This window comes from Trichosurus vulpecula, chromosome 2 (assembly GCF_011100635.1).
Source record: "Trichosurus vulpecula isolate mTriVul1 chromosome 2, mTriVul1.pri, whole genome shotgun sequence".
Classification (NCBI taxonomy): domain Eukaryota; kingdom Metazoa; phylum Chordata; class Mammalia; order Diprotodontia; family Phalangeridae; genus Trichosurus; species Trichosurus vulpecula.
In genome coordinates this window covers 124,672,993-124,686,799 of record NC_050574.1, presented here as the reverse complement: position 1 = coordinate 124,686,799, position 13,807 = coordinate 124,672,993, and the positions used below count along the sequence as shown (strand labels likewise).

General features: G+C 41.9%; 1 protein-coding gene across 5 annotated transcripts in view; it reads left to right on the top strand.

The window, feature by feature from the left end:
- Window positions 1-1,262: 1,262 nt before the first annotated feature.
- The window catches only part of P2RY6 (pyrimidinergic receptor P2Y6), a 46,379-nt gene continuing 33,834 nt past the window's right edge, over window positions 1,263-13,807 (top strand). Inside the window, exon 1 of one of the 5 annotated variants that reach the window (XM_036744516.1) lies at window positions 1,263-1,345. The gene's annotated coding sequence lies outside the window, so the exon portion shown is untranslated. Of the gene's footprint in view, window positions 1,346-10,858; window positions 10,889-13,807 lie in introns of those variants that run through there. The other 4 variants (XM_036744517.1, XM_036744514.1, XM_036744515.1 and 1 more) reach the window with 4 other exon arrangements.

Genomic DNA, 13,807 nt, shown 5'->3' with positions numbered 1-13,807 from the left:
TCAGGAAAGGCTTCTAGAGAATATGAGATTTGTAAGAGCCAGAGGTGGAGATGAGGAGGGAGAGCATTCCAGGGCATGTGAGGGAGTCAGTGAAAATGAGTAAAGTCAGGAGATGGAGCATCTTATGCAAGGATGGCAAGGTGGCCAGTACATGGGGGTGAGCAAAGTGTGAAAAGCCTGAAAAGGCTCAAAAGATCACTTTGACTGCTGCTTGGAGAATGGACTGGACTTGGGAAAGATGTAGCAGAGAGAACAACCAGAAGACTATTGTAGTAGTCCAGATATAAGATGATAGGGGCCTGATTCAAAATAGTGACGATGTCAAAGGAGAAAAAGAGGAATATCTGAAAGATGTTACAAAGACCAGATTGATGGACCTTGGCAAAAGATTGGACATGGGAGGGAGGGATGGTGATGAGAGAGAGAAGAGTCAAAGATGACACCTAGGTTTTAAGCCTCAGGGCCTGGGATCATGGTGGGGCCTTCAACAATAACAAGGAAGTTTAGGGGACGGGAGAGTTTAGGGGAAAAGATAATAAGCTCAGTTTTAGACATGTTGAGTTTAAAGTGCTTCTGGGACATCCAGTTTGAGATGCCTCATAGAACAGTTGGAGATGTAAGACTGGAGGTTAACAGAGAGATAAGTAGATGTGAGAATCATCGGGATAGAGAAGATAAATCCATGGGATATGATGAGTTCACCAAGTGAAACAGTATAGAGGAAGAAAAGAGGAGGGTACAGGACAGAGTCCGTGGTTGGTGGGCATGACCCGAAGGAAGAACCAGCAAAGGAGACTGAGAAAGAGCAGTCTGAAAGGTAGAAGGAGAACCAGAAGAGAATGGTGCCCTGAAAACCTAGAGCAGGGGTGGGGAACTGCAGCCTTGAGGTCACATATGACCTTCTAGGTCCTCGAGTATGGCCCTCTGACTGAATCCAAACTTCAAAGAACTGTGATTCAGTCAAAAGGCCGCACTTGAGGATATAGAGGGCCACATGTGGCCTTGAGGCCGCAGGTTCCCCACCCCTGACCTAGAGAGAAGAATATCAAGAAGAGAGTTCTGTCTTTTCCACAGAGCCTAAGTGAATATAGAATTCTCCGGGGAAATGAAATAGTTTTGGAGAATTTAACTCACTATTCACTTGTGGGAAGGATGGGGGCGGGGACCACCTGTGGTGGGAATGTCCTTGTGTTTGCATGGTCCGTCTCACTCAGCCTCTGGACAGTTGACCGAGAGGACTCTGGCCTGGTGAACAGGGCTGATTGGTCCCTTTCCAGTCCTTCCTCAGGGACAGCATGGTCCAAGGTCAATAGTTGCAGCAGCCTAGAGGACACTGAGGAAAGAGGTGAGCCTGAGGTGAACCCAGGAGGGGAAAGGGACCCTGGAAAGAGGACTAAAGGCAGACTCAGCTTTGTGTACTCTTGAACCCAGAAAGGGAAGGCTCTCTGGGAAGTCTCCTGGAGCCTGTGGGCAAACAGGTAACTCTGAGCTGAGGGGTGGGGGATTAGAGGATGGACAAAGTGGGACCCTTACCTCCACTGGGGCCTGGAGAGAGAGGCAGAGGCAAAAAGGGCAGTTTGTGTGTCATTACAGGAATGAGACATTGGCATTTAAAGCCCTCCACGACCTGTCCCTAGATCACTTTTCTGGGATTATTTCCTATCATTCTCCTTTGCATACTTCTCCACTCTAATTATAAACTGGCCTTGCTAGCTGTACCATGACATTCCATCTTCAGTCTGTTTGTTCTTGTTGTTCAGTTGTGTCCAAATCTTCATGACCCTATTTGGGGTTTTCTTGTCAAAGATACTGGAATGGTTTGCCATTTCCTTCTGCAGTTCATTTTACAGATGAGTGAACTGAGGCAAAAAGGATTAAGTGACTTGCCCAGGGTCACACAGCTAGTAAGTGTCAGGTTAGATTTGAACTTATGAAGATGAGTCTCCCTGATTCCAAGCCCAATGCTCTATCCACTGTGCCACCTGGATGTGCCATCTCTCTGTACCTGTACCTTCACCCTGACCATTCCCAGCGTGTCTGAAATGCTCTCCCTCCTCGGCTCAAATTATGTTGTATTTTTGTATCCCAACCCCCATTACTCTCCAGTAGAATATTCGCAAACTCCCTGAGGGCAGGGACTTTTTTTGATTTTTATTCTTTGTATCCCCAGGGCATATTATAATGCCCAGCACTAAAGAGGGATAGCTTCACCTGGCTTCTAAGGAAAAAGGAAGGAAGTAGCATGGCTTGTTCATCTTTTCAGCTAGAAGAATTAGGAAGAATTACCTGTGTTGGAGAAATTAAGAAGAAGGATGGTTTGTATAGTAATGTATTTACTGTAGTTCCTTTGGGATAAATAAAGAAGGGGTATAGTTTATACCACAGAAATAAGAAAGATTATCCATGTTGAGGATTTAAGGAAGGGTAGTGGTTTATGTTGAATAAATAAGGAAGTAGAATGGTTCATGGTCAAATCAGCAAGCATTTATTAAGCACCTGCCTGGCCCTGTGCTGAGCACTGGGAATGTAGATGGAAGCAGGAATAAGTAACCTGCCTTCAACGAGCTTATAGTCTAATGGGGGAAGACGATCCATGTAGAAGGAGCTGGAAAAGGGGACAGAGTTGGGGGCATTTGAAGGGGGAGTAAAAGATGAAGGTACCCAAGGAGAGGGCACTGAGAACAAATCCAGTAGAGTCAGGAATGAAGACATTCCTCTGAATGGAGTGAGATCACGTTGGAAAAATAAGGAGGGGGTGCTTTATGCTAAAGAAATTAATAAGAAAGGGTTTTTTTTTTACAGAAATATGTGAGAAGATTGTTGAATAAATAAGGAGGGGGGTATGGCTTGTGTTACAGAAATAAGAAAGCAAGATTGTGTCAAATAAATAAGGAAGGGAAATGGCTGTTCAGTGGTTCCCTTTGGAAAAAATAAGAAAGGAGGTTGGTTTGTGCTGGAAAAAAATAAATAATAGGCATTATTTGTGTTGTGGAAATAAGAAAGAGGGATGGTTTGTGTTGCAGAATTAAGGAAGCAAGACTGGGTTGAATAATAAGTAAGGAGAATGGTTTGTATTTAAGAATAAGGAAGTGAGATTGTGTTAAAGAAATAAGGAAGGGGGATGGTTTCCATTTTAAATTAAGGAAGTGAGATTGTGTTGAAGAAATAAGGAAAAAAGGGATGGTTTCTCTGCGATTCTCTTTGGAGAAATAAATGGGGGGAGGGAGGTGATTTCTGTGTTGCTTCCATGGAAGGAAGAAGGATGGCTTATACATTTGTTTAAATGGAGGAATAAGGAGCAAGGATTGTTTGTGTTACAGAAATAAGAAAGTGGAATGTTTTTCCATCATTTTCTTCAAAGAAATGACTGATAGGTCTGCTAAGAAGTAGTGGGATAGTTTGTAGCTCTCCCAAAAGGAAGTGGAATACCACCCTGCACTCCTCCCTCCTCCAGTTCAAGCACAGATTCCTATCCCGTGAAATTCCCAGGGATATAAATCTCCTGTGTCCAGGGCAAGTTCTCCTAGATGCATAGATTAATAGCCATAGGGTAGATGTATGGACAGATGACTGAAAATGTTGATAAAATAGGATTGGGTGTACATCACACGTGTACTTTTAGGGCATCCAGAAGACTGAGAGCCACAAAAGCCCTCAGCCAAAGTAGGGTTCATCCAGGAAGACTTCACAGAGGAAACAGCATTCAAGAAAGAGTTTTTAATAATGGAAGAGAGGTATCCAGGGAGAAAACTTGGGTTCTCAGCCTTGTCTGCCTATTACCAACTTCCTAGAGTCTTAGGAGTGAGGAGAAGCAGAATCCTAGAGGGAGAAGTAGCAGTATGCAGGCTGGACTTGGAGTCTGGACACCCAGGTTCAATTTCTAGTTCAGATACCAGGTAGCTACACGATGACCCCGAGAAGGTCACTTTCCTTTGCTAAAAGCCTATTTCATTTCTCCAACAGAAAAGTGAATCCAGGTCCTGCTGAATTCACAGGGTTATAGAGAAACCACAGAACTTGAGAGACCTGGGTTGACCTCCCATGTACTGGCTGAGTCTTGACAAACCACCCTTCTTTTCTGAGCCTCAGTATCCCCATCTGTGAAATGTGTATACTGCCTCCACCCCACCCCGACCCTCCACCCCTTCAGTAATAGATAGAGGGCCAGCTTTGGAATCTGTAAGAGCTGGGTTCAAACCTTGCCTATGACAAATACTGGTTGTGTGACCTTGGGTATAGCTGACCTCTCAATTCCCCAGGCTTTAAGACTATGAGTTATAGATGAGTTGTTAAACTGTTTTCTGTGGAGGAACTTCCCTACACCAATGAAATCCCAAGTCTAGGAAAAAAATTCTGTCTCCCATAAGGGTTGCTGTGAGAAAGATATTTTGTAAAATGTGAAAGCAAAATAAATTATAAGAATGAGAGGTACTATTATTATTATGTGACATAATGAATGTGCTTTTCAAACTGTAAACTGCAGCTTATAAATAACCGTAAACTGCCGAGGATTTGCTGTTATTTTAGCTTAGGCAGACATTATTAATAACCTACAATCACTGCTAACGGTAAAGGAAGAATCATTTCCCTACAGACAGTGGATGATTAAGTGCCAAGATGTGTGGGGCAGAGAAAAGATTATTATTAGCTAGGAGGTTTCCTCTCTCACCCTCGCACTCTGACTGAAGGAAGCTGCACACCAGGTGGAGGGGCTGCCCTGCCTGCAAAGTGCCCTGAGGTGCGTCCTGTCAGATTCCAGCTCTGGGGGAGGTGAGGATGATGGTGAGCTTTGGTTCTGGAAAGGTTTCAGCTCAGCGTGGCCTTATGTGGTGAGAGCTCCAGGTCAGCCTTGGCTTTGAATTAGACAATTGTGGCACATAGGTGGGGCCATGGTGCACCAAGCTCTGGACCTGGAATCTGGAAGACCTGAGTTCAAATCCCCACTCAGACACTCCCTAGCTGTGTGACCTGTTTGCCTCGGTTTACCCATCTGCGAAATGAGGATAATGATAGCACCTAATTGTTGTGAGGACTAAATGAGGTAATATGTATAAAGTATTTTGCAAAACTTGAAGCTAGTGATTAAACTATTATTACAGAGGCAGCGGTGGCTACAGCTTTCGGCCTGGCATCAGGAAGACCTGAGTTCAAATCCAGACTCAAACACTTCCTAGCTGAGTGGCCCTGGACAAATCACTTAACTTGTCTGCCTCAATTTCTTCGATTGTAAAATGATAATAGGAGCCCCTACCTTGCTGGGTTGTTGAAAGACAATGTTTGTAAAATATGCTTAGCAAAGTGTCCATAATAAGCTCTCTCACTCTCTTTCCTTCTCTCCCCATATGTATGCATACACATATGTGTATATATGTACAGGTATATGTGTACAGGTGGAAGGTATGGGGTGTTCAGAAGGACTCTGGGGTGAGGGCTGCTGGGCCCTTTTCAGGGCTGCCCATCCACCTTCGGTGTCCACCTTCACCGAACCTGCGGCTCCAAAAAACCATAGCATGCACAGCGGCCACATCCTGGTAAACCATCCTGGCAGATGGGCTCAACCAGGTTGAAGATAAAAGACAGGACTCAAACCCGTCAGGGAGTTAGGGGGATGTGTACCCCAAGCAGGCGAAGACCTCCCCCAGCAGAATGGGTGGATGAGAACAGTTTGTTCCAATGACCAGGAAGGCAGCTGAACATAGAATGTCAGAAGTGGAAGGGGCCTCAGAGGAGAGAACAGAGAATGTCAGGGCTGGGACCTTGTAAGAGTAATGATAATATTTGTTCAAGAATCTGTGATGTCAGTGCTGTGGGTACGCTGCCAGAGCTGCAGGTCCCTGCTCCCTACAGCTTAGTAGATGGCATTGCAGAGTTGCTATGCCCAAAAAATTCATCGCCCTTTGACCAGCCTGGTGATAAAATTCTCTGACCTAATTAAGCTGTTCATTAACCACCCCTATTCAGGCCTCCATGCCCTCACCTGGCCTACTGCAATGGCCTTCTCCCTGATATTCCTGCACCCAGTGTCTCCCCACACTCCAATCCATCCTCCACTCAGCTGCCAAAGTGATTTTTCTTAAGACCATGTCACCCCTCTGGTTGTTCCCTATTACCTCCAGGATCAAAAATAAACTCCTCTGCTTGGCATTTAAATCTTTTTACAACCTGGTTCCTTCCCATCTGGGGCATGTAGGTGGTGCAATGGATGGGGTGTCAGGCCTAGAGTCAGGAATACTCATCTTCTTGAATTCAAATCCAGCCTCAGACATGTCTTAGCTGTGTGACCCCGTGCAAGTCACTTGCCCCTGTTTACCTCAGTTTCCTCATCTGTAAAATGAGCTGGAGAAGGACATGGCAAACCACTCTGGTATCTTTGCCAAGAAAACCCAAAATGGGGTCATGAAGAGTCTGAAACATCTGGACAACAACAGCAGCATCCTTCCTATCTATCTTTCTTACACTTTATTCCCCTCCAAGAACTGGCTACTCTGGCTTACTTGAAGTTCTTAGTCTGAGCATTGGCTGAACCATTTACCCAGAATACTCTGCCCCCTCACTTCCACCCATTAGTTTACTTGCTTCTGTCCAGACTTAATTCAAACCTTCTTTTTTGCAGGAAGTCTTTCCTTGTTCTACCACCTGCTCATTACTCTCCCTTCAAATTATCTTTTGTTTCATATGTGTGTATGTGTATATACACATATGCACATAATACACACATAAACATACATACATACACATATATACATAGACATATACGCACATCATAGTGCCTGGCAGGTAGATAGATAGATAGACAGATAGATGGATGGATGGATGGAAGGGTGGGTGGATGGATAGAGGTATAGGTGCATAGAGATAGTTATAGATATGGAGAGAGATATAGAGATATGTGTAGATATAGATGTATCTTGTCTGTGCGTAGTTACTTACGTGCTGCTTCCTCCATCAAGATGTATGCTTCTCAAGGGCAGGCCCTGTGAGTTTGGGTTTTGGTTATTGTTGGATTAGGGTTTCCCCCCCAGTACTTAGTGTGGTGCCTGATATGTAATGAGTGCTTAATCAACGCTTGGTCAGGGAACGCCCAGCTGGCTAACTGGTTGGCTGACGATTCGTGCCCTGTCCTTAAGGCCTTTCCAGAAGTGGAAGGTGGAGCCTGCCAGAGTTTGCACTCAGCCGACACAACCTTTGAGAGTCTGGGGCACCCTGTGAAAGGGCCTTAAAGGAGGTGGTTACTGGATATAAGAATAGGGGAAGGGAACAAGCATTCATTAAGCTCCTACTATGTGTCAGGTAGTGTGCTAAGGCTAAGGCTTTACAATTATTGGCTCATCTGGTCCTCACAACAACCCTGGGAGGTAGGTGGTATTGTTATTCCAGTCTTACAGATGAGGAAACTGAGGCAAACAGAGGTTTAATAACTCGTATTTCTCTGTAGCTTTAAGATTACAAAGTGCTTTCTTTACAATGTCCCTGTGGGAGAAGGTGGAGCAAGAATTAGCACGCTTATTTAACAGATTAAAAAACTAAGGTCCAGAGAAATTAAGTGGTATAGCTAATAAGGACCAGACGTGGGATGGGAATCCAGCTCTCTTCTGAGTCCAAGTTCATCAATCTTTCCTCTACAGAATTAGAAAGGACTTTAGAGATGATCCAGCCTAAGCTTGTCATGTCATAGAGCAAGGAAGCTGAAGCACAGAGAAGGTAAGCTAGTAACTGTTAGAACGCCCACCTGAATTCAGATCTTCTAACTCCACATCTGAAGCTCAGTGGTGCCTTGGATAGAGTGAGGAAGTTAGAGTCAAGAAGATCTGAGTTCAATTCTTATCTCAGTCTCTTAGTAGCTATGTGACCCATTGCTCAGCACAGTTCTTGGAACATAGTAGATACTTAATAAAGTCACTTAACCTCTCTCAGCCTCAGTTTCTTCACCTGTAAAATGGGAATGCTAGGAAAATAAATAAAATACTATAATATTTAATAATTTAACTATTAATTATTTTAATTAATCATTACTTATTAATAATTTAATAATATAAAATTAATAACAGCATCTACTTTATGGGGTTGTTTGTCCAGGGGCTCAAATGATATAATGAATAAAGTACTTTGTGAACTTTAAAGCACTTTACAAATATTAGGTGATGATGAAGGAGGAGCGGGAGGAGGCAATGGAGGAGGAGGAGAAGAAGGAGAAGGTGAAGGAGGAAAAAGAGGAGGAAGAGGAAGAGGAGGAGGAGGAGGAGGGAGAGAAGAAGAAGAAGGTTTTCCTTTCATCACTTAGTTATAAATTAGGGAGTCATTTGCACAGAGGAGATACTTGGAGCCATTTGAGTGAATGATAAAACTGGCAAAGAGTGTAAAGAAAGAAGAGGACATAAATAGAGTCTAGGGAGAATCACATTTAGAAGGAAAAGAAGGATTATCCCAAGACTGAGAAGGAGCAGTAAGAGAAATAGGAGGAGAACTAGGAAAGATCACTGTCAGAGTAGCCAAAGGAGGAGAGGATATCCAGAAGGAGGGGATGGTCAACTGTGTGAACTGCTGCAAAGATCAAAGAAAATGAGAGAAAAGGTCAATGGATCAGACCCAGTCATTTGTCATTCTTCCCACTGAGCTTTGATTCCAGGCAGCTGGAAGATCTTTGGTGACCCCTGAGACATTATTTTCAGTAAAACAGTACAAATGGAAGCCGGGTTAGAATGTGTTGAACTGGTAGTGAGGAAATGGACATAGTGATGTAAACTTTTCTTTCTGGAAGTTTGTAGTGAAAGGGGAGGAGAAAGGAAGAAGGAAGGAAACAAGCATTTAATAAGTGCCTACTATATGGCAGACACTGTGCTTAGCACTTTACAAAAATCATCTCGTTTTATCCTCACAACAACTCTGTAGGTAGGTGCTATAACTATCTCCATTTTACAGTTGAGGAAACTAAGGCAGACAGAAATGACTTGCCCTGGGTTACACAACTAGCAAGCATCTGAGGCTAGATCTGAAATCAGGTCTTCCTGACATGAGGTTCAGTGCTCTAACCATTGCACCACCTGCTCTATAGATCAAGATCAGATAAGTTCAATAGGAGATATTTGTAAACAGGGAGAAGGGAGCCAGGAGAAAAGGTGAGCTGGAAGATAAAATAAAAACTCATCTATATCTTCCATTTGGCTGAGTAGTCCAAAGCATATGCCCATCACAAATTCACCTCTGGTCTATCTTCCCATTATTTTCATCCAAATATTCTTCACCAATACCCCCCTAATTTATACCCAGATATTTCCCAACAGATACATGGTGTGTTTCTTTTGTCTATTCTATAGTGGACTAGGCATTGAATTTGGAATCAGGAAGCCTGAACTAAAATTATAGATATGTGCTTGCTGACAAGTGACTTGCTCTCTCTGAGTCTCCGTTTCTTAAGCCATAAAGTGTGTGTGCTAACACTTCTAGTACCTACCCCAAAAGATGGTTGTGAGTGAAGCACTTGATAAATCACTCTCAATTCTTAAAAAATGTCTACTATTAGTAGTCATCATCATTACTGCTAGGAATTTCATTCTCCTCATTTTCTTCCATGAAATTCATTACAGGAATATTCCAGGGACGAGTTGCTACCTTGATATGTATTCTTTTATATTTAATGTTCTATGCATCATTGCCGTCATAGAGAAAATAAGTGCTTTTGGTAACTCAATGAGCATTCTGAGTTATCGGCTCATCTTTTATGGGCTCGCTGAAAGCATCCAAACAACTCTTATAGCAGAGACGATGCTAGTTAGCTATGTGCTTCATCCTGCCAATATGATACTCATTTCATCGACTAGGTCTCCACGTTATAAAAGCTCTCCATTCTACTTAGCTTAGAGATTATGAATATTTGAGATGGCAATATCTACTAAAAATGTCATTCTTAAATTTTTATGAATCAGTGTCACGTCCAGGAAATTGTGGCCAATATGGTTCTATGGTAATGGCCTGGTTCCAACACAGTTTATCGATTTATTCAGATTTTGTGGTCTGTATTTATAGAACAGAGTTTTATCATTTGTTAGTTTGTTAAAGACAGCAAGCTCCTAATATGTAATCCTAACCACCAGACCATGTCTTGTTTTTGGTAGGTACTAAAATTTTTGTAGCCTGAAATTATGTGTTGCACAGTCTTTACCATTTTCTTCCATAAACTGGATTGGTCAATAAGTCCAGCCTCCTTAAAGATAACCTTTCTGTAATTTCTGTTGGTAATGACCTATTCTTGAATTGCCAACCTAAACCTTTCTATTTCTATAAATTAAACAAATGATTTATTTGTTCAATTTTTTTGTCAATATATTGTTGGTGATATTTATATAGATGGTATCCATCGAGTACCTTTCGATTCCATCCTTGGATCCTTGGCTGTTTCATAGTCTCTATCTGGAAGAAAAACACTTAGTTACTTTTAATGAATATTTATTGCCAGCCTTTGCTGTTATTCAGTGAAGTGATGTCCACTTTTCTAAAGGCAGTTTTGTAATTTTATATTAAGTTTTCATATGTTCTGAAATGCCTATCAATCTTTCTCTTTTTTGACAAGAACATATTCTTCTTTTCCTTAGACCCCTTGGAGTAATGGAGCGTGGGTTTTGTTAAAATATTAACATATATTGGCTTTTGTTAAGGTACTTTCCAAATTCATTATTGCTCATTTTTCAGTTCTGAAAGTATATGTTTAGACTGGGACAGTAATATGTAAGTATCAGTTGTTTTAAATATGTTCTTCCTATTGAGTTTTGATTTCAGGATACCAATAATTCTCTTGACTTGTGTGTCATGGATAAGCCACGAGTCCACAGCTAAGTGAAAGGCTCTGCAGTGATCCCAAAGGGCAACATCATCAACATTACAACTCATTCAGGTAGCTAGTTCAATAATTACTGGACTTGTAAGCCGTCTTTACAATCCTAGTCATTGGGCACCATTGGGCACATTCTTCTTGTCTAGCCATATAGAATTTTCTAGTAAGTGTTTATAAATCTTTTTTAGTCAATTTGGAACTATGCCTAAAGGGCTATAAAAATGTGCATACCTTTTGACCCAGTAATACTGCTTCTGGGGCTGTATCCCAAAGAGACCACACAAGTGGGTAAGGGACCCGTATGTACAAAAATATTTATAGCAGCTCCTTTTGTGGTAGCAAAGAATTGGAAACCAAGGGGATGCCCATCAGTTGGGGAATGGATAAACAAATTGTGGTGTATGAATGTAATGGAATATTGTTGTGCAATAAGAAATGAGGAACAGATGAACTTCATTATAACCTGGAAAGACTTATATGAACTAATGCTGAGTGAGGGGAGCAGACCCAGGAGATCATTATACATGACTACAGACACACAGTATCTGTAAGGACTAACTCTGATAGACTTGACTCCTCTTATCAATGCAAGGTTCAAAGATAGCTCCAAAAGACTCAGGATGGAAAAAGCTGTGTACATCCAAAGAAAGAATTATGGAGTCTGAATGCAGATCAAGGCAAACTATTTGCTCTCTCTTTTTTCCTTCTTCTTTGGTTTCGTTTCTCCTTTCTCATGATTCATTCCATTGGTTATAATTTTTCCTTACAACTGGACTATTATGTAAATAAGTTCATTCAATCTGAAGGTATATGTAGAATCTACATTGGATTACATGCCATTTGGGGGAGGAGAAAGAGGGAGAGAAAATTTGGAACTCAAACTTATGGAACTGAATGTTGTAAACTAAAAATAAATAATAAATTTATTAAAAAAAGAAATAAAAAATAAAAGTCACAGAGGTGAGAAGTGGCAGAACTTTAAAAAAAATCTTTTTTAGTGACACAAGCTGGGAATGCTTTTAGAAAGTATATAAAGAAAGAATTGGCTCATAGTACTAGGGGTCTTTAGTGTTCTGATTTTTTGGTAGTAGGTATATGATATCTTCTGTTAAGAAGAGTGGAATCAGGTTAGAGGAAGCTAATCAAAAGATTTGCTAATAATTCCTACAATATCATCAAGCATTTGAGCCAATAATTAGGGGTCTTATCTGGCCCCGCCACCTTCCAGTTTTGCAGAGAAGCTACTGTTTCAGTAACTCCCATCCCAGCCCCACCCTTGACCTAGCTATGCTGTTTCCATTATATTAATGGTGCCCAAGAATCATCGGCCACCACTGCCATTTTGCATTTTCAATTTGCCTATTGATTGTGTCAGATTTCTTATGTAGACAACCAGAGGGTTTCCATACTTCACTTTGGAGGGTAGGAGGGTGGAGGGTCTCACTTTCTTCAAATTTCTTTTTCAAACTTCTGTAGTAGAGTGTTTGATTGCTGTTAAATCATTTCTTCTGTTCTCTGCACTGCATTCCTTGTATTACTGCCTTAACTTTTTAAGTTTTGCTTTCAGCCATGGATTAATGGAAGCATGAATTGCTAATCCACTTTTATTTTCCATATTCTGCTGAACATGTAGGGTTTTTAAATTGTTGCTGCCTTTAGTTTGGTGATATGGTGTCTACTGACCTGATGGCTAGATATTGATGGGATCTTCTCATGCCTTTCTACAGGTCTTCAACAGCTTTCTCAGCTCACTTCTGCCACAGTGGCGTTTGATACCTACCTGTCCTTAGGAAGATTCCTACATAGCTCCACTCGACCTCATATAATTTTTTTCTTTTTGAAACTGAGTCTCCCTGTCTCTTTCAGGAGGGAAGTGCAGTGGCTACTCATGGGCTGACTGGCCTGGAAATTGGCAGGTAATTAAGGGCAACAAAAGGGAAAACATGTTCAGCAGAATATAGAAAATGAAAGTAGATTAGCAATCCATGCTTCCATTAATCCACAGGTGGAAGCAAAACATAAAAGGTTAAGGGAATAATATAAGGAATGCAGTGCAGAGGACAGGAGAAAAATTCAACAGCAATCAAGCACTCTGCTACACGAGACTGAGAAAGGGAGAGACCCCACCCCAACCTCACATTCCCCCCTCCCATCCCCAACGAGAAGAGAGGTATAGAAACATCTCTGATTGTCTATATAAGAGATCTAACACAATCAACATGCAAGTTGAAAATGCAAAATGGCAATGGTGGCCAAGAATTCTTGGGCACCGTTAATATAATGGAAACAGAACAGCTAGGTCAAGGGTCAGGGGTGGCGAGGGGGTGACTGTAACAGTAGCTTCTCTGCAAAACTGGAAGGCAGCTGGATCACATAAGATCTCTAATAAGTAGCTCAAATGCTTCGCAATACTGTAGGGATTATTAGCAAATCATTTGTACACCACCTTTCCTGGCTTTTGCCACTGGCACTCAGTGGCCCTGTAGTTAGAGAGCTGGGCCTGGAGTCAAGAATGCCTGAATTCAAATCCAGCCTCAGATACTGACTGGCCATGTGACTCTGGGCAAATCATTTTTTAAAAAAATCTGTTTGCCTCAGTTTCTTCAACTGTAAAATGAAGATAGTGATAGCATCTGGAGGCAGTTAGGTGGTGCAGTGGATAGAGCACTGGGCTTAGAATCAGGAAAACTCATCTTCAGAAGTTTGAATCTGGCTTCAGACATTTACTAGCTGTGTGACCCTGGGCAAGTCACTTAACCCTGTCTGCTTCAGTTCCTCATCTGTAAATTTATCTGGAGAAGAAAATGGCAAGCCACTCCAATATCTTTGCCAAGAAAACCCCAAATGGAGACACCAAGAGTCAGACATGACTGAAATGACTCAACACCTATAGCACCTAACTTCCAGGGCTGTTGTGAGGACCAAATAAGATAATACCTGTGCGCAGTGCCCGGCATGTAGTAGGTACTGCATAAATGC